Raw genomic sequence first — 20,761 nt, 5'->3', positions numbered from 1 at the left:
TTCATAGCAATTCGGCTTTCAAATGTCACTGGGCTGAGACGTTAGTTATGGTGATTAAGGACCTTGACGTTGACATTAGGCACCTGTCGTGAAATTGTTTCTGGGACGTGTGATCAGCTCCGCCTGGCATTTTACCGGTAATTAATGTTGAGACGGGGAACACGGGAACAGGAAACGCGGGGAAACCCGAACGGCCCGCGCTGTTTTATTTTACAGCGTTTACGCGCCGAAGGCAAGCATCCGAACGCAGGTCAAACGCGTAGCTTGGCGGCGGTACAAAATGGCCGACTGCGTTTGTTCCACCCGTGGCCTGCGTCGTGTCAAGCCTCGCTGCTTCCACCTCCAGGAGGTTTCCTCCCTCCCTCCTGTTGAGTTTCAACGCCATGATCTGAGATCTGTTTGCCTGGCCGTGAACATTAGTGCATAAATGAACCACCGTCGTTATCATAAATCATCTTTGTGTTCTCCCTGAAAGATATTCTCCCCGTTGAGAAAAAAAACTAAACAAAAGAAAAAAAAAAACCTTAAGATGCAGAAGAGTTGGGAATGGATTGAGTGGCAGTAGCAGGCCGTGATATAAATGGAGCTTGTTCCCTGTAAGATGCATTGTGTCTGTCCTGGTGAGTGATACGGCACTTTTTTCCATTAAGGAAGTGACTGCGGTTCAAGCGTCTTCCTCTTTTCTCTCAGTGTGGCTTTGATGGCCTGTTTCTCATGGCGCCCTCTGGGAATTCTGACAAAGACGGAGTCGGAACGCCGTCTGTCTCTCCGAACGGCAGTTTACTGTCTGCAATTCCCTGGAAACCCTCCCCCCACCCCCACCCCCTTCCCCCAACACACCAGCAACACCATATTGCACCCCCCCCCCCCCACATCCCCAACACCCCCACCCCCATATCTGCCTTGCTCACGCTCCTGGACCCATCTTTCCTTCGAGTCGCTGCGCGCTCATGCGTGCGGACGTTGCTCAAGCTTCCCGTATCGGCTAACAGGCCCAATTACTGCGCGGGAATGTCGGAGCGAGCGCGTGCGGGGGGGGGGAGGGGGGGGTCGGCTCGGCTCGGCGAGCGGGGGTTCTGCGCGGTAGGGGATGCGCCTGATCGGCACGCAGACGCCAGCTCCGGCTCAAGGCCGCGGATTTAAACGGTCTTCCTCTCTCCCTCCGTGGGGCGGGCTCGGAATACCGGAACGCCGGAGTGCCAGCGGAGGGCCTGCTTCTGCAGCTCACTCCGACCCGCAGGAGAAGGCTGTTGCTAGGAAACATTTCCCCAATTCTCTCCTCACATTCATTGATTCATAAAATGTTTACCCGCATGTATATATATATATTTTTTTTTGCTGTGTTCAATTTATCTTATGTATGTTTAAATGGTCAGCTGATTAAGGGAATCAAATGATTCCTGGACCTTATGAAACAGTTTAAAAAGAAACATGTTTATTTATTTATAATAAAACATAAATAGTTAAATATTTATTAAGTATTAACAAATAAACGATAATTGAAAAATTCCGCTCATCGTCTGAAGCGATATTATTTCTGGCACGCTGCTTTAAAAACCCGCGATCCCGACGTTCCGGGGGTGGGTGTAATTTGCTCGCGGGCGCGTCCGCGCGCTCCTAGCGGGCGCTGGAACGCGACGTGTCCGCGGACGGCTCGGTCTGGAACGCCCGCCGCGCCAGCGGGTGAGTTATTCCGCTGTGAGCCGCGACCTTTCGACCTCCGCGCTACATCTCGCGCGGTAATGAGCGAGCCGTCCGCGCGGAGCGGTTACGAAGTGTCGGGACGGCTGTCTGCTCACGGGCCGCGGGAACACCGGGGAGACGGGCCTGTGCTTTTTACTCCCCCCCCCCCGCCCCCCGCCCCAAATGACAAATTAATTGATTTTGGGAAGCGCTGTAGAGTAAGTGTAAATTGCGGAAGCTGTCTCGGCGCATCAATCAGTTTGGTTTATATCTCCGCGTTTCCATACGTCAAGCTCGCCCAAAGTGGCGACGGCGCGTAATGAATGTGTTTGGGCATAAAAGGCATTAGCGGACTTAGCGTTGATGGAATGCTGCGGATTGGCGGTTAGAGATCTGTTCTGATAATCGTTCGGTTTTGTTTTTTTTCTGCTAGCTTTTGGTCTTATTCCAGAACATTCTATAATGCGAAATTCAGTCTTTATCTATATTCAAATCTTGTCAGAATTGCAGTCTCTTATTATCTTTTTATTTTATTCATGCCATTTTTTTCTTGTTCAGGGACCATGTACAATGTAAATGTGACCATTTGATGTCTAGCGCTAAGGCTAATTTTCCTGGGCAGGTTACAATCATACACCAATTGAAAACGATAACAATAAAGAACAAAGATTTTTTTTTTGAGGTCTTTTGAGTCGAATGTTTAAGAAAATGGAGGACTCTTGTGTCACGTAGCAACACGTATGGCAACTGAAACCATGGAAACTGAAAAGAATGCAGATATCCACGGAGCTCCAGTGAGAACTTGACATTAATTTTGTTGGGGTATTTCTTTTGTTCCCTCTAGCAGCTGGTGTTATTATTATTGTTTGTTTGTTTTAACCATTTCCTTTTGGGCAGAGCTCACCGTTTGCTTGAATGCCTCACCGTAAGAGGACGGGGCGTTTTCGTTGTTCCGCTATATTTATTTATTTTTTAAATCACGCAGAAGCGGTTCGATAGAGGTGCATTATGGGCTGTTTTTTTTTCTTTGGGTGATTCAGCCGAGTGACCTTAGGGGAGGTCGCCTTGGCGATCGCCGGCGGTCAGAATTTACGAGCGGCCAGCCCAGGAGCGCCCGGCGAGGACGCGGCCGCTTCCTGTCCGTGGTGACGAACCGCCATCGCTGACCTGCCGAGCGCCGCCGTGCGTTTCTCACCGACTGCTCGCCGCCAGCCTAAAGGTCACAGACCTGCATTATCCGCCCGGTACATCAGAACGCTCACTTCCTGCGTATCCGCCCGGCACATCAGAACGTTCACTTCCTGTGCTTCCATCTTCCCTTCTTTGAGACGGAGAGAGAAGAAGAAACCCTACAGGAAAGCTTTCATATAAGATGCGAGCTTGAACGTTCTTTTATCAACCTGTTTGCGGAGGACGCAATTCTTCAGTGGCGTAACTGACATCGAAATGTGCGAAATGAGGAAAACCGTTACAGCACGTGACGCTAACCATGTCCAAGTAAGGTACATAAGGGACGAGCGCTCTGCAACTGACCTTTCATCACCTCAACCCCAACAACAAATAACCCAGCACTCAGGGTGAAGGAGAACGCGTTTAAAATGTAAAATGGACGTGCGAGTGGTGAAGCAGTGTTAGCTAGACGTGTGTGCAGGGTGGAGGGCGGGGGGGGGGGCAGGAGGTGGCATACACAGTGCGAGGCGTCCGCCCCCTCTCTCCCAAACCGAATGGCGTTCCCGCTGACTGACGGACCCGGTGCTGTTTCCCACACAAACCGTCGCGCGCCTGTAAAAAGGCTTCCCGGCGTTCCGGTGTTCTGGCGTTCCGGCACGAGTCAAACCCCTCCTCCTCCCCGCCAAGCCCCCCCCCCCCCCGCGCCCTCGAGGTGCCAGTCAGTGGCCGGGGTCTCAAAACGGCGGTTTTTATCGAAACGGGACTGGGGGGTGGGGGTGGGGGTGGGGTAGGAGCTGCAGTGTGCTTTAGTACGGAATGTACTGTACTGGAGCCATATCGGTAGTAAGGGAGTAGTAAGCAGTAATGTGGGATCTTTTCGTTCTTTTAAAAGCCACTCCGGTGAAAAGATCAAAGACATTTCACCTGAACTGCTGGACCTTTTACTGCCATTCTGACTGTCATGTGCATCATCTGTATGTGTGCGTGTGCGTATGTATGTGCGTGTGTGTGTGAGCGTGTGTGTGTGCGTGCATGCGTGCGTGCGTGTGTGTGAGAGTGAGAGAGAGGATAGAGACTTTTGCTGCATAGTATTATTTGTGCAATCAGTGAATGACGAATTATGCCATTTCTGTCATACAGGCATGTGTTTTACTTTCAGTTTGCTCACCTTTTCCTGAATGAAGTCCATGTTAGTATTAGTAAATTTCCTTTTTTAAAACAAAAGTATTTTTGGATGTCTATGTGGCCTCTGGCTCATCTCTCACTATGAGCATAAGCTGAGTAATGTGCTGTATAAATGGCTTCTGTGAGTTTGGGCTGCATCATCAGCCAGCTGTAGTGATAAATTCAAGGCTGTGGGGCTCACCTTCATTCCGCCGGGTGAAGCTGCGCTTTGATTGGTAAAGCCTGTTGGACTACTCGCTGCTGTTGCATTCTGGGTCTTGTAGTGCGGGATACACGAATGCATGAAAATCAAATTTAAAAATAATAATCGGTAACCGACGAGGATGGTTAAGTACGTCACGTCGTAATTGTGTGAAATGCCTGTTCGTGATACACGTTTCCTTTGTCTTTGTTTCCGTTCTGACAGGACTGACAAGTCCAGCTGCCTCTTGACATGTGATGCCCTGGATTTCTAAATCACCTTGACGAGGCGAGGAACGATTACAGGTATCACTTCAAGACCATCCAGAGAGACGCCGCGTACACTTGTGTTTATCATAACACCACAATAGCAGCAGTCGTTGCCGTTATTTTTCAGATTACACTCCTCTCTCTCTCTCTTAGAATGTTTCCGTTGCTCCAATCAGCTGCCTTGGCTGTAATGTATGCACGCACACACACACACGTATTGTCGTTAAAGACTTCCTCGTATAGCGCACGTCTGTTTGTACGCTTTGCACGCCGAGCTATAGTGTGACTTCGGTGTTAAAGGCAGGCTATTTACACTCGCGCCGCCGAGCTGGCACAATATTTACGGTGGCAGTTTTAGGGGGGTTTTGCGCGCTCATCAGCATATGCAAATATTTGCCGGATTACTCGGTGAGGCTTTTTATATTTTCTCTCGGTTGATCATTTTTTAGCTCCATGCCAATCTGCATTAAGCGTGTTTTGATTATGCTTCACGGCACCAACAATGTTTTTGTGGGTAATCATGCAAAGCGGCATCTGCTTTATGTATTTTTTTTTGCTCTGTCTGGAGTCTTGCTTCTCTCCCCGTGCTTCTGCCTAATTAGTCATTGTTTGTGTCTCACACTCCCTCCCGCAAACTATGCAGATTCAGCCCCGTCTGTAGGCCTCTGATTCGGGCTCACTGCTGGGGTTTTTTCAGCCAACTGTTTTTTTTTAATGCGAATTTTTGAATTTTGCTCCTAAGTAAACCTGAGTGAAAACGTTTATTTTTCAAATAAACGATGACGTGATGGGGACCTAAGTCGCGTACGTCTGCTCCTGAAAGCCCACAAAATGTCATTAAATGGACCGTTGCGTGCCCTCTTCGACGTCTCTGTGCTGCGTGTAATACAGTCATGTATAACCGAGAGAGGGCTTGTTATGACCACTTATCCAAGCGCGAGCATGTCTTGCAAACTCTCCATAACTCTGTTTGGCTGGCACTCTTTTGACTCTTTACGTAATCTTGTTGCGCCCTTCAGAACGTTCGCATAACAGTAGTTGAACGAAGCACGCTCTGATTCGCATTTTCTTTCCCGACTTTTTCGGAAATTTTGCGTAACATTTGCGATAACATTTGGACGGTAATTTACCTTCAGACAGGAATTGATATGCCCAGAGAATCGCATACAAACAAACTGAGGACTAGCCCTTGGGCCTGGTGCTGATACAACCAGTCGGGCTCTTCGGAGGTTTGGTCGTCCAGGTGGCCATTAAAGGTTCCGTTTGATTCGTTCGCTTGTTTGATCATTCTGTTGTAGGCCTCGAGCGCTGTTTGTTCTGGATTATTGGATTATTATTGTGCTGGATGCACCTTGAAGAAGATTAAATAGACAAAAAAGGCAGACAACCACAACTTAGAAAGATGTGTGTGTGTGTTTTTTTTAAACCTTAAGTAGACATCAATAAAATACAATAAAGTCACTTATTTATTCTAATTGGGTTCAGTACATCAAACTGTGTAAGTATTGTGTCTTTTCTGTATTAGTCATACCAGAATCTATCACATTTTTTAGGAATAGTACTTTTAAAGAAGATATTCCAGGGAAGACTCCCGTAATGTTTTCCAACTTCAGTTTTTGAGGTCACTCTTACAAAAACACATCTCACAAATTCTATTAGGGTCGAAATGTGTCATATTAATTATTGTCTGTGCCTCAATCTGATTATAAACATCTTAATATGCACTGACATTGAATTAAGATCTCAAATTGATGTACCTTATTTGCCTAATACATGGTCACTTTGAATCAACTTTAATTCAAACGATAGCTACGGACAGGGGACTGTCTCCAGGGTATTTTCCTGTCGAAATCCACGAGGTCATATTTCACTGAGAGCCATTTTAATAATTGGTTTAATATCCATTACTGCCACTATCACTGTGTGTGTATTGTGGGGAACTTAGTTTTTTCTTAAAAAAAAAACAAAAAAAACAAACAAAAAAACAGTTTTGCTTTACGTTCATCAATCACTGATGACATTCTGTTTTGTTTTGCCTTTTCAATTACGAGAGACGTTGCGTTCTCTCGATGTTGCGATGATGGAAAAACTTGAACTCTTCTTTTTTCAAGGCCTGGTGCTCTCGAGTACTCTGAGCGGCACACGTAAAGCAGAGAAACGCGCTGTGGCGAAGAAAAGGGACCGTAAAAAACCAATATAAACACATCGACGTGGGCATAATGCTTCGAGAATATATGCATGTGCGATCGTACGCATCCTATATGTCGGAGTGATGGCTTTGGACGCAGGTGACATGCACTGTGTGTTCTGTGCTCTACTGTAGATTTCTCACCTCTTCGGGAAAAGAAAAAAAAAAAAAACAACACATTGTCTATTCAGTGCCATTCACAGTCACAGAAACGCAACAATGCTAAAAACGAACGCTAACTGTAAACATGGCTTCCAGTCACACTGGAAGGTGTCAGTTCAGAACTGTAAACCGGTGTTAGATTCAAGTTCCATAAAAAAGAAGTCTTATCAAAATTCCACTTGACTCTGGAAAAGATAGATAGATAGATAGATAGATAAACAAGATGTTAATAGATGTTGTTTAAAAGCTGTCTTAAAAGACTTTTAAACAACGTCTTTGCACAACCGACTGTCTATATTACCCACACATGTCCATTTCAACCTTAAAGGGTAATTTCACAGAAAACTGAATATTCTGTCCCTTACCTTACAGTTTCTAAAGCACGCAGCAGTCTCTCTCTCTAAGGTCTGAATGATGAATGGGTGCTTGATTTATAATGCTGTGCAAGAAGTCAGCCTTGTTTCTGAATCTCCTTATGAGAGTGTAGACTTTGGTGTCCTGGAACTTCTAAATAATTTACATTCATTGAAACTTTGCTCTGTCCGTTACTATTTTTTTTTCTTCTCCAAATTGAGCATGCTCGCCTTGTTCCTGTCTCCAGTGCACGTAATGCGATTTGCACAAAACGATTTTCTGCGTTCACAAGAGGGAAGGAGCAGGGAAGCAATGCATTCTGGGATTTGAGTGTGGATTAAGAAGGCTGCGTGCCCGGAAGTTATTAAAAATAATATAGAGCTTTTCAATATGGCTACCAACTGTAAAGGAACATTATACATACCGTATTTAAAATGTCCATTCAAACTGCACTCTAATCTTATGCGGCAGTGCAGGTTTCCTTTTAACTCTGTGGGAGACACCACCTAGTCTCGCGTAGTCAAAAGTCTCGCAAGCAGCATACCAGCTAGCCTAGCGTCTAACTCATATCAAAATATTGGGGGTGACATGTTTCCCTGTCTCTCCCCAAAACCTGCGCATGTGATTGTGTGATATGACTGTCTTTAAGGGATGAATTCTCTAAAGCTTCTCGGGGTGTATAAAAGCCGTCCTGAGAAGGGTAAACCCGTCGGTCCCGTGGTCACGCTAAGACTGCGCAAGGTCCAGTGCCCGTGAAAAGCCTGCCCAGCCAACATGACTAATCGCTGTGGCCGCTGTGGTAATCCTGCTGTAATGTGCGGCGTCTGATTGCTCCTTCGGCCGCTCGCCGGACGCCGCCGGAGCCAAAATGGACGCCCGTCTGGCTCTGATGTCGGCGGAGGGGACTCGGCGGGACCGTCTCAGTGGACGGCGTGTTCTTTTTATTTAATGTTTATTTGATAGGGACAGATACATTTAAACATAGATTATCGTCAAACGATATCCAGGCAAGTTCATCCGCACTCCATCAGACTACATACATGCATTGCCGACCTTATCAGGCGTACAACACGCATCGCTTTAGGACCGCGCGATATTCCTCCTGCCGTTTCTTCATCGATACGGGGGCAGGGGGAGGGGAGGGGAGGGGAGGGTGTCTTTTTTGCCAGGATGAGTCATCGCTGAGCCCCGATCGTCTTTCGGATGAGGCGTTAAACCGAGCTCCGTGAGCGCCGTGGTCATTAAAGGCTGCGTGGGGCTTATCGCCAAAAGCGGGGGGGGGCGGGGGGGGGCTGACAAATTTCCCACTCAGGATTTCCCCAGACCGTCTGGCCACCCTGACCCCCCCTTTCCCCCCTCCCCCTTCTCCCCCTCTCATCCCCCACCTGGTTTAATTGCCTGAATAAATCCCCTCTCCTGAACCTTTTCTGATATGTTTTAGTGTTTTGGTGCAAAATGACAGTGAAATATTTTGCAGGTTTTCATGAGTGCTGATGTTGTATTTTATGTACTGTTACAGAATTAAAATTGCACAGGGTTTTGTGAGTTTATTTCTGTGAGCTTGAGAATTATACATTTTGCAGGTCAGTGTTTGAATACTGCTGTCAATCAACATGACAACAAGGTGGACTCCTAGTCACGATTAATAATTGAATTGAAATAATCAATTGGAAGGTCATAATATAATTGAAAACAATTTGTGGATTGGAAAAGAATAATCAATCTGTGTCCTGTTGCTAGAAGAAAGTATAATGGATTAAAAATCAAGTCTTCTCATAGCCACAGTTTTTCACACAGAGTGTGGCAGTGCTTTGCAACTCTGCAAGCCTTGTTATCTATATCAGTTGCATAGTAAAGAGCTACCATTTTCTAGCACTTTTATGAAAGCATATATCATGTTTTTTTTCAGTGCATTATTCAAGGATTGCGTAGTAAACATGCAATTTGGACGTTTTTATGCGACTGAGTATTAAACTGAGGCCATCTAGCATTTCAGGAACATAAAATTCAAAAAGCTGGTTGGGGAAGAAAATAAAAAAATAAAATAAAAAAAATGAAAATGTAAAAAAAGATAAAAAGTGCTTACTTCAGAAGTGACTCAAGATGAGCTGTGTAACATGGGCTGTGCGGAGCGGTGATTATGGAGATAAAGCCCAGCAGTTACATCACGGAAACCTCCGATAGAGGACACTTAATCCCACTTCTGAGTCCAGCCATTTCTTCCTTGCCCTACAGCGGTACGTTTGAATTTGAGTTCATCTTGTGAACTGACTGAATTGACCCTCACCTGGAAGCAGCGCTCCTGGGTGATCAAATTCTCCCAGCATGCCTGTGCCAGCTTCTGGAAAGCTCCAGCGCTCCAGTTCAATGGCCACCCAGCTTGATGGACCGTTCTGAGAAAGGTGGATTAGCATGAGGCTGAGGATAAGCACGCTAGTTTGCTCTCGCAGAATTTCCGGAGACGTGAAGGCAGGAAATCGACAAGCTTAGAATTTCAAGTTAGTAGAAAAAAAAAGAAAATTAATTGGGGATCGAAGATTAAGAAAAAACTTTTTTTTCGATTTAAGATCATGGCAAAATTAAGGAGAAAATGTGTTGTCACTGTCATGCAAAAACATTGTGGTTTCTAAAAAAAAAAAAAAGAGAATTCTCACAAGCAGCAAAAAAAAGTTTTTTTGTGAACACAGCAATAATTTTGTCACACAGGTTTTCAGACTAACTTTGTTTCTTGTTGTTGTTCTAAAACAAACTTCTAAAGCTTTGACAGTACCTACAGCGATAAAATAAAAATTATTCAGTGTATCCAGGGTGACATTTCACCTTATCACTTGCAATTTGCTTCCCACCAAAACATAAACATTCTATTTTGCAAATCATTAACTTGACAAAAACACGTACTGCGTTAGCACATTCGTATTCATGGATGAAATAATAATGGTATGTGAGAAAGTAGGGTAAAGAATTCCATTGATGTTTTTTTTTTGTTTTTTTGTTTTTAAATTCCATAACTGCTCCTCAGCATCTGAAATAATTGCTGCCCGTGAAAAAATATCCGCGGTTGACCCCCTGTTTAATTGCTGGAGTATGAAACGTACCTGCGGTAATCACAGTTCTGTGTAATATGAGCTCGTAGATAAGGCAGACAGGCAGTCTACACTTTTTCCCGTTAATTACACTGATAACGTTCCTGCTATTGTTAGGCTGGATCAATTATGCCGGGCTCTAAGCATCCGGATCCCTATATGTTGTGATATTCGTTGGGGGTGATTGAGAAACCCTATCGCACGCACTGGTAATTAGTCAACAGTGTTGGGTACGTGTGTGTGTGTGTGTGTGTGCGGGATTTAAATACACCTGCTTCACTCTTGCACAAATGTTTGTGCACCGAACCGTACGAATCCATAGATTTTGTTACGAGCATGGCTGATATATGTACTGTAACACGGCCTAAAATGGATTTTCTTAAGAGGTCATTATGATGCAATTTTCTCCTTCCTTAAATGTATGTTCGGCAGTCCCTCAGCCCTTGCATCAGGAGAAGCAGGTGGAAAAACAAATGAGTTTTTTTTAGCAAATAGCATTCCGTAAATAAGAACGCCTTGTGGTCTTACCTATTAATAGGCAAGGAGGATGAAGAGGTAAGAAAAGAAATGTTGGCTGGCATTTTCTGGAGGCCGGCTCCCGGAGAGAAGGCCCGTTGGGTCACGGGTCATGAAGAGCGTTCGCACCGCGGCCAGCATGTGGACCCCGTGGCCAGCAGCCGCGACCTTTGACCTTTCACTAATTGGAAAGCACAGCCCTGGGGGATGTAGGATGTGTTATTTCCGTGCTCAGAGGAGGGAATATTCATGCACAGAGCTGCGGGAGGTTGTACATGCAAGTTGCCATGGGGACACAAATGATGAATTTCTTTCCCCCCCCCATAACTTTGTCAGAAAAATAGAATTGAACTTCCTTAAAAAAAGAAAGAAAAAAAAAGAAATTTTGGATCCCTCAATTATCCCTCTATTGTTTATTTTCTCACAATTTCGGAGTGCCCGGTTCAGTTTGTGGGCCTGCCGTATCCCTACAGGCGTCCTCAGTGTTGGGAATAGCAAAATACCCTCGTGCATTTGTTAAAGTTTGTTTTTTTGCCAGCCAAAGCTTTGTTTTCATTGAAAATGCCATAAAACGCCATAAACTGGTGTCAGATGCTGAACGTTTCTGGGCTCGTTATCTAGAGTTAATGACAAATGGGTCAGGATAGCTTGAGTATGAGCTTTTGTGCAACACCGATGTACATGGGAACCAATAGCATGCACAAAGTAAAGCATTGCTCTACTTTATTTGGACCCAAACCTGGGAGTGTTGTATTCAAGAGCAATTAAAGTTAGTTGTCTGCACTTAATTGCTTTGTAATGTGAGGCAGTGTGCAGAACATACAGTGGGGGAAATAAAGAAGTTGTGTAATTATATTAAATATAGAGCTTTGAGTGAGCGTAGGGGCTTTGTAATGTGGTCAGCTATTGCAACTTTTATCTTCCCAGTGCCAGTGTTATCTTTTATTTTCAGCTTTCCCACGCTCCGTGGCTGATATTTGCCATACTTCGCATTCCGTACTTGAAAAACATCCTGCGGTTATGTGGATGATTCCCTTAAATTAGATTGTTTAATTAAAACCGAAAATGCACAGTGATGTGCAAATTAAAGCTGTCTCCGTGCACAGTGGTCTGTGTTCACGTTTATAATTCATCGACAGTACGTTGCATATTTTTGGCCGAACTGAAATGCGTCTCTTCCACAGTAGAGAACTGGGCTTGTAACCTAAAGGCTGCAGATTTGCTTCCCAGTTTGGACACTGCTGTGGTACCTGTGAGCGAGGTACTTGAATTGCTGAATTGCTTCCGTTGACACCCAGCTGTATAAATGGATACTATCCAAAAAATTTGTGTAAGTCACTTCGGATAAGAGTGTCTGCTAAATGCCTGTAATGTAATAGTGACCACCATTAAGATGCTCCTGGAGATCTAACATCCTGTAGGTTTACACTCCAACCCTAACAAAGCACACCTCATTCAACAGCTAGAGATGTCATTGAGCTGCTAATTGAGTCAGGTGTGCCACATTAGGGCTGAAATGAAAACCTACAGGATGCTAGATCTCTACAAACAAGGTTGGGCAGCTCTGAGTATAGAATGAAATAATACATGTCTGAGTATAGAATGTTCCGTGCGGTTGCTCTGATTGGTGCAGAGAGTTTGTTGCGGTTGCTCTGATTGGTGCAGAGAGTTTGTCGGTTGCTCTGATTGGTGCAGAGAGTTTGTTGCGGTTGCTCTGATTGGTGCAGAGAGTTTGTTGCGGTTGCTCTGATTGGTGCAGAGAGTTTGCTGAAGGCACCTTAGATGTGCTGGTCACCTTCACGCTGTCAGACTTCAGGCCTGCCCCCCCCCCACCCCCCCCCCCCTCGGTGGTCATCTCCGCGGGACGGGACGGGTCGGGTCGTCCAACCCCGCGATACGAGCCACCGCGTCCCCCAAACGAGCCGTCTCACACGCGGCAGGTGCCGAGCGGGGGGGGGGCGGGGGGAGGTTAAAACGGGCACGTCCAGCTTCCTGTCGAGGCATTCTGAAGTGCTGTAAGGTGGAGCCACCTGCTCGGGAATCGCAGAGGAAACGGAGGGGGGGAAGAAGGAAACGCGGAGATTACTGGAATCAAACCGCAGAGAGGAGCGAGAAAATAGAGAGAGGGAGAGCGCGAGAGAGGTGGAGGTCATAACTCATATTTACATGGGGAAAAAAAACAAATGGTCTTTCAGCATTGTGTGGACCGGAAGTAGGCAACCGAAGTAGCCGGCAGCTGCTTCCTGGACTCCCGACGCCTGTTCCACAGTATCCTTATTTAACCGACACCGTTATCACGGATACGGCCCTCCAATGAGAGGAGTCCTTTTCCTCGCCCCTGAGGGGAACACAAACACAAAGCTATTGAGTTCCGCGTGGTTTTTTTTTTTCTTCTTTTCTTTCCGCCACGTGTTTTTGCCTTTTGTCTTTTCAAACAAAAGGGGTGGTGGGGGGGTGGCTTTAAACAAAAATGAAACAATAAAAAAGGGTAGGCGAGGGGGGTGGAAGAACATAAGTCAAGCCGGGGAAGAGAGAGAGAGATAGGGAGGGAGGGAGGGAGGGGGAGGAGTCCGACTCCACCCGTTCCCTGCTATGGGAGATGGATGAAGGAAGCGGGGAGGGCCTAATTGCGCGCAACACCATCTGCCGTCGCCGGGGAGGAGCCGAGCGCGTGACACCTTCCTGCCGACCCGCCGCGGAACAGGTGCTCGGGTAACGCGAGACGGGGGCGGGGATCGGGGTTAGGACGCTGCACCATTCCAAGCGGGGGGGTGCGGGGGGGCAGTTTGTCTTCCATTGAAGCGCGACAAAGCGGCACACCCGTGTGAGTGGTCCACTGGGAAGCCTGTCAGTCTGTGAGCGTGTCGCTGCCAGATCAAAACTTTTACAAGTGCACAGTGGTGGCATATTACGCAGAAAAGATGTGTGTGTGTGTGTGTGTGTGTGTGTGTGTGTGTGCGTTCCTGCGTGTGTGTGTGTATGCATCCGTACCTTTGCGTGTGTGTGCATATGTGTGTGTGCGTATGTGTATGCGTATGTTTGTGTGAGTGTGAGTGTGTGTTAATGTAATGCATTGAAAAAGGTTATCTATATTTAATTACACACTTTTTCTTTCAGTTTGGGTATGCGAACGAATCTATGAAATAAAAATTGCGATGTCGGCACAAGTTCTGCAATGGTCTCTTCGTAAAGAGCAGGAGCCCCCAACGTTTGGTTCTTTTCACAGCTGCAGTGAGAAAGTTAATGAGAACTGCCCGACTTCAGATGTTTTTTTTCCTCCCTTTTTCGTGATACTCATTAAATTGCATTAGCCAAGCAGATTCTCCGCATACAAATGGCAAAAAGTAATAGAATCCCCAGCATTGAGATGCGGTGGCCAGATTGAAGTGGAGAAATGTTGGGCTGAGCAATCACGTAATTGGGTTTTAAAGGTAATGGGAAGACAAATGTGATTGTTATCAAGGAATTCTAGGGCTCTTTTAATTTCTTTTTAATTTAAAGTTGCTTGTATCCACATTCATACAAAGATTATACGGATGTATACACACACACACACGCGCACACATACACTCACGCACTCACACACACACAATATAATGTAGAAAATTATATTTAATACATGGGTTATAGTGTGATTAAGTTCATTAAGAAAATGAAGGGCCATCAGCATTGCCAACAGCTCTTGGATAATTTTTCATTATAGTTTTTTTGTGGTTCACATCTTAGTATTTCATATTTAAGGTGTCTTCCTTCATGCCAATATGAGGTATCCGATAGCGTTACAAGACTGCAGCCAGGCTCTGAGCAGCTTAGAGGCTAACAGGAAGTCACAGGACTACACTTGTGTCTCCTCTCGTCCGACACTCAGCGGGAAGGGCTCAGAAATCACGGCGGCGGCATCATCAAACGTCTTGCGGCGCCGTCGAGGTCCTCACGACGACGGCGCGCTTTCCGCTGAGCGTTTCAGCGCGGCACAGGCGGCTGTCGCTGTCCTCAGAACGAATTAAAAAAGAGAGAGAGAGAGAGAGAGAGAGAGAGAGTCCCGTTTGGATGCGGCGGGGGCGCGTATGCGTATGCCGTTTTTCGCGGGTGAGTTACGGCGGCGCTGAAGCGGCGGAGGATGACCCACGCTGTTCCGTGTTTTTATTTTTAATTAGATTTTAACGCTCGAGAAGGCCGGCGCCCCCCCGTCTCTGGGTATCATTTTTTCCGGTCTCCGCGTCGCGGCTCCGAAGCCAACCCGGCCTCTCTCTGCGTGCGGCACGGGGTCCGCCCGCCAGACGGAGGGAGGATTTTAATTTTCGTTTTTTTAATGGCGAAAAGTTGTCCACGGGGCGTAGAACGGGGCCGCCCCACCGTTGCTCCCGGGGACGCACCGTCCTGCAGGTTTCCCATTTCAACCCTTAACACCGAGCACACCTCATTCAACGGCTAGAGATCTCGTTGAGCTGCTAATTAGCAGAGTCAGGTGTGCCAAATTACGGTTGAAATGAAAACCTGCAGGATGCTAAATCTCTAGGAACAGGGTTGGGCAATTCTGGCTTAGCATGAAATATAATATACGTCTAAATATAGAAAGCATATACCCTCCTTTTAATCTGCTACGGTCAGTTTCTTGATCAGTTAAGGTTATTGAAAAACAGTGTGTGTTCCGATGTATTTTTCTGCTTTTTTCCAACATAATGCAGGTCTTTAGCTCTTTTTCCTTTGCTCTGCGATTGGTTGCAGTGACCAGTTGACCTCGCTTTAGATGATGACGACCCCGTTGATTTCACCCGTCAGTCTAATTGAATCAGCTTTTGAAAACGGAAGGCGGTTGACGAGCTTGCCAGGTGCTAGCAGGAGGCTGAAGGACTTGCCAGGTGTTGGCAGCCCAAGACCGTTAAAAAAGGTTGGAATACATTCATGCTTCATTCAGGGAGGGAAAAAAAAAACGGAAAATGTCAAACATACAAATATTACTACTCAAAGAACTGCGATAACACAGAGTTTTCTGCAGAAAATTATACTGTGCTTTGAGGGCCACAATTGTAGGTCATTGACATTCTCCATGGCCTAACACCCGTCCCAGAAACCCATTACTTATTATTATTATTTAGTGCCAGGGGTGTCCAGGCTTATCTGAAAAGGGCCGGTGTGGTTGCCAGTTTTTGTTTTAGCTCAGCACTAAGACGCCTGATCCTACTTGAAGGCCATGATTAGCCTATTTAATTAGCAGAATCAGGTGTCATCGTTCTGGGCTAAAACAAAAACCTGCACCCACACCAGCCCTCTTCAGATAGGATTGGATACCCTGATTTAGTACATCTGTTGCTTGGCATGAGGAGAAAATATTGCATAATTTATGCAAAAGTGTCATCCATTTTGAAAAACAGCCTCTACCTATTCCAGCACTCTCATCTAACAGATGCCCTCAAGCATAATGTAAAATGGTGTAACTTTATATAAACTTTGAACTGTTGTTCAGTTTAAATATTAGGTTACATAAGCCCAAGGTGCCTGATTTAATTTGATTTTTTTTTTTTAATTCACAAGAGAACCCATTCATATGCTTATCTGTGATTCTATTGAAGTGGTTATTTTAACACTTGGGCGAAATGAACATTCTTATCTTGACAAGTCACCAATGGTGACTGTATCAAATCATTTGAATAATTCTGCCAAGCATTTATTTTGTAATGCCATCTTGCATGGGCTAATGACTGGCATTGATTAAATAAAAAATTTGTCCTTTGACTTATGGTTACTTGCAAGTGTTTTTTTTTTTTTTTTAAATCTCCACCAACACTGATTGGCAAGTCCTACCGTTGCCAAGATAAAAATAAGAAAAGAACTTATTCTTAAGTCAATATTAAGAATGGTACGCATTGTTTGAATCCATGTTCAGCTAAGCAGATTGCACAAAGGATTTAATTTCCTCCCGAAATAAAATAAAATGAAAAAGAAAGCACTGGCATTTCTGGTCCGGAAAAATCTAAAGTTGATTTCAGGCCTCAGTGAGTTATTGGAGTTTTTTTTTTGTTTTTTTGGAGAACACCCCTCAGAGCCCTTTAAGGGGAGAGATTGACCGCCATCGCTGGGATCTGAAAACCAGAGCAGTCCCCCCCCCCCCCCCCCCACCCCGCGCCTCCCCAGCCTCGCCTCTCCCTGCCTGGGGAATACTCTCCGAAAACAACTCGCTGCGACAGCCCCCGTGGGGACCTGATACCCCGCAGAGCGCGCCTATTTATACGAGCCCCGGCGAAGGAGCGAGGGAACGAACGAACGAGAGAAAGAAAGAAAGAAGGGGAAAAAAACACGGCTGATTATGATCTCCAGGAGAGCGTCGCTGCTGCCTCTCCTCGCTGGCAACGGGCGCTCCTCGGTGTTCCTCCTTCCCGATTCGCCGTCTCCCCGGCGAGTGTGTGTGTGTGGGGGTGTGTGTGTGTGTGTGTGTGGGGGGGGGGCGTTGGCTAGGGGGAATGCTGTATTTTAGGTGTCGTTGCTGTTTGGATCGCAGTCTTCCACTGTGGCTTTGTGTTTACGCGAGCAGGGTAGGACTGGAACACAGCGGAAGGGAAATAAATAAATAAATGAATTAAAAAAAAATAATAACTGCCATGTTGGTCGTGTTGAGAGTTTCAGTGAAAGTTGACTTTATAAACAACCGATCTCATGGAGTGTGGGGACTCTTCACATCCCCAGGAGCTTTATATGGTATTAAAAAAATACCCACGTACGTATGAGTCTAATGACCTTTCTTGCCAACTGTTAGTTTTTTATTTCTTTTAAGATTCCATTTTTCTTTGCTTAACCTTCGTGCCAAAGAACTGCACAAACTAGCATGGCATGCCAAAATCATAATATTAGGCACATTCTGCAAGCTTTTGACTACAGTACAGCCTACATGGCAGTTATATATATACTCCCTGGGCGGCAGGGTGGGTAGCAGTGGGTAGCACTGTCGCCTCACAGTGAGAAGGGCCGTGGTTTGAATCGTGGCTGGGGAGTTTGCATGTTTGCCGGGTAATCTGGTGTCCTCCCACATCCAGTACAACAGACCGACAGACAGACAGCATAACCCTTATCGTGATCAAAAACCAGGACATTATGACATTTTGGGATAGTTTGCAAATACCCGACTCCCTCCGTCTGTTTCTGGAGTTTGGCTTCGGCCTGGTATTGCACATCGACACGCGGCAATCTGTCTGACAAATGAGTGTAACGCTTGGCTGCAGGAGCGCATTAGCAATACGAAACTGCGATACTTAGCTCACCTGAGACCCGCGTGGGACTCGCGTACACACATGAAATGACGTGCCATCGATTTTTTATTTTTATTTTTTTAAACTCTGGCTCCAGCCTGCAACACTGTAATAACTCTAATATGTCATCCATAATTATGTTTGGTTTTTTATTCAAATGGAATTCGTTTCACTACATGGCTTTTTATCATTGTTCTTAGCTTTATACCCAGCTATGATGGCTTAATTTGATTTCTTGAATGTCAGCTTGTGCTTCTCCTGCATATATATGTATATATACATGTTTTATGGACGTACTGCCAAATTGGGTGATGTCGATAGCCATGTCTTGTGGTCTTTGCTGTAACTCAGTAAATACTAACATGGAACCCATTGAACATATCTTTTTTGTTTTTTTTTGTGTAACACTACAATTTGGGGATTATTCAGTAATGCCAAGAAATACAAAGGCATACTATTTTCCATAAAGTTACATACAGTTATTAAAATTCCAGTCTATTCTTGAGATGATGTAGCCGTATAAAGGCTTCCTTTGAGGGCAATACTTATATGCTTTTATACTTATACGTTTGAGAGAAATACAGCTTTAGTGCAGTCAAATCTAGCTCAGAAACCACAAGGAAATCAGATCAGCCTTTTCTGCCACATCTCTGTCAGTAATCCATAGATTTCAAAGGCATCCTTCTTTCAACAAGGAACATTTCGACGTAGATTTAGCACCGTTTGTCTCCACGAAGCAAACAGAAAAAACAAGCGTGAAATAACTTTCACTTCGCGCTTGAACAAACTCACGACAAAGAAAGTTTTAGTTGAATCCCAGAATGCACCGCTCTTGTCGGCCTAGTGTAGCCTTCCATGTGTTTGGTGTGTCCTTGGTTCTGCCAAGCAAGCAATTTTACGGGGTAGTTGGAATATACATTTTTTGCCAGTAATTCTCTTCAGCATGTATCTTCAAGAGCGAATCAGTCACACATTGTAAAGTTTATGTCCCAAGGAAAGCTGCAAATCTTTCTTCGAGCCCTTTCGAGCCTTAGGTGCCCTTTAAAATGCATTACTGTGGGGAGAAAGGAGAAAAAAGAAAACCCCTAAAAATGCAAACTGGGGCTATTGTTTTTCCCGGAGCAGAGCACACAGTGAAGGATACGGCGACCAAAAACCGCAACTCGGACCGCAAAAATCTCCCCCGCCCCCGCCCCCGCCCCCGCCCCCGCCCCCGCCCCCGCCCCCGCCATCGTCTTCCTCGCCCTCGTCCCTGATGAGGAAGAAGCCTGCACCGGATCCGCTCAGAGGCGGGAAGCGGAGAGGTCTGTAATCCTCGCCCCAGCCCCCCCACCCCCGCCCTCCCCCCGGCGTGTTTTTCGGGGGAAATGGGCGGAGCCGCGATGGCGGCTGTGGCGGCTCCCCCGGCAGACTCACGCTTCAGCGAGCGGCGCTCCCGATCCGCGGCGCGGCGAGCTTCCCCCTCTGCGGCGGGACTGTCCCCCGTTAAGTACTTCCTGTTATATTTAGGCTGCTTCGCCGCGCGCTCGCTTGCTTGCGCGCTCGTGTGCATTATTCATCGGCGGACTAAACCCGGCCTTCACATCAAAAAGGCACTTTGAGTAAATATTTAATCACAGGGTAACGTACTGTAATGCGCCAGGATTCCAGGTCGCCCCCCCCCCCCCCCCCTCACCCTGTGGGAGGCTTATCTGGCGGCCCGGACTCACTGTAGCATGCAGATGCCGTCTTTCACAGTTGCGTCGCGGAGGACATTTTTTTTGAGCGTTCGCGAGAAGCTCTCGCAGTGCCAGGCTTCGACGCCGCGCTCCCCACGATCGTAATTATTTTTAGACTCCAGCAGTGCCGTTTTTTGGAGCGCAAACGCTTTTCTTCTCTATTTCTGAGGCTCCCCCGAATCCGAGCACAGCGTAGAGGAGAGGAGAGGAGAGGAGAGGAGAGCGACGGTCCCTCCTGCGCCTGTGAACCGTCAGCCCTGCTGTGTTTCTGGAGATGGTTTACACACCTGGGTTCTGTGGACGAACTACCCCAGGGAATTCTGGGAGCATATGGGCACTTAAGGGGCACAGCCGCAGGCGCTGAGCTCTACGAAGGAGCTGAGAGTCGCTCCTTAGCGTAATTACTACCTTGTGACTTAAAACTTGCTGACCCAAGGTCGAAGGGTCAAAGGTCGCCGGGTCTGGGAATCCCGGTCAGTTGAAAGAAATGGCTTGCGTGCGTCCGACGGGAAGCAGACTGCTGGTTTCGTGCGGCTTGTGTGAAAGAGCAACAGCGTGTGGTGACTTACTGAAAGATGTCGACTGGAAAATGCCAGAACCAGAGTGCGTGTAAAAAAAAATAAATAAAAACTTCAGACACAGTTAACGTGTATATGGCAGCTCATGATTTTTTTTGGTTAAACTATGATAGATTCCAATCATTTCGTCTGACTAGCCCAGTAAACTATATTGCAAATTGTAATTTTGTTATGGGAGTAAATGTTCTGTTACTATGGCGATGACAGTCAGTAAACCGTGTAACTCTTTGAAATAATGCCGCTGCACCGTGATTGGTCAGTAGATGCTCAGTCACTTTAGAACCGATTATGGCTACGTTCTGAGAATTGAGGTTGGGGGAGAAAAAATAAATAATTTTCTGCAGTCCTTATCAGTACTCAAAACGCCCCATGGCTCAAAAAGCCACATGCACGTCTACGAGCGAAATAAGTCGATATGTGAACATCAGAT

General features: G+C 46.1%; 1 protein-coding gene across 7 annotated transcripts in view; it reads left to right on the top strand.

Annotated features, from left to right (window-relative positions):
* The window catches only part of adgrl3.1 (adhesion G protein-coupled receptor L3.1), a 220,295-nt gene that overhangs the window by 26,301 nt on the left and 173,233 nt on the right, over nucleotides 1–20,761 (top strand). For all 7 annotated transcript variants that reach the window (XM_064334582.1, XM_064334585.1, XM_064334584.1 and 4 more), the window contains exon 2: nucleotides 4,445–4,524. The gene's annotated coding sequence lies outside the window, so the exon portion shown is untranslated. The remainder of the gene's footprint in view (nucleotides 1–4,444; nucleotides 4,525–20,761) is intronic.

The sequence above is a fragment of the Anguilla rostrata genome, chromosome 5, assembly GCF_018555375.3.
Source record: "Anguilla rostrata isolate EN2019 chromosome 5, ASM1855537v3, whole genome shotgun sequence".
NCBI classification, from domain to species: domain Eukaryota; kingdom Metazoa; phylum Chordata; class Actinopteri; order Anguilliformes; family Anguillidae; genus Anguilla; species Anguilla rostrata.
Note: the sequence above shows the minus strand (reverse complement) of the source record. Positions and strands in the feature narration are given on the sequence as shown.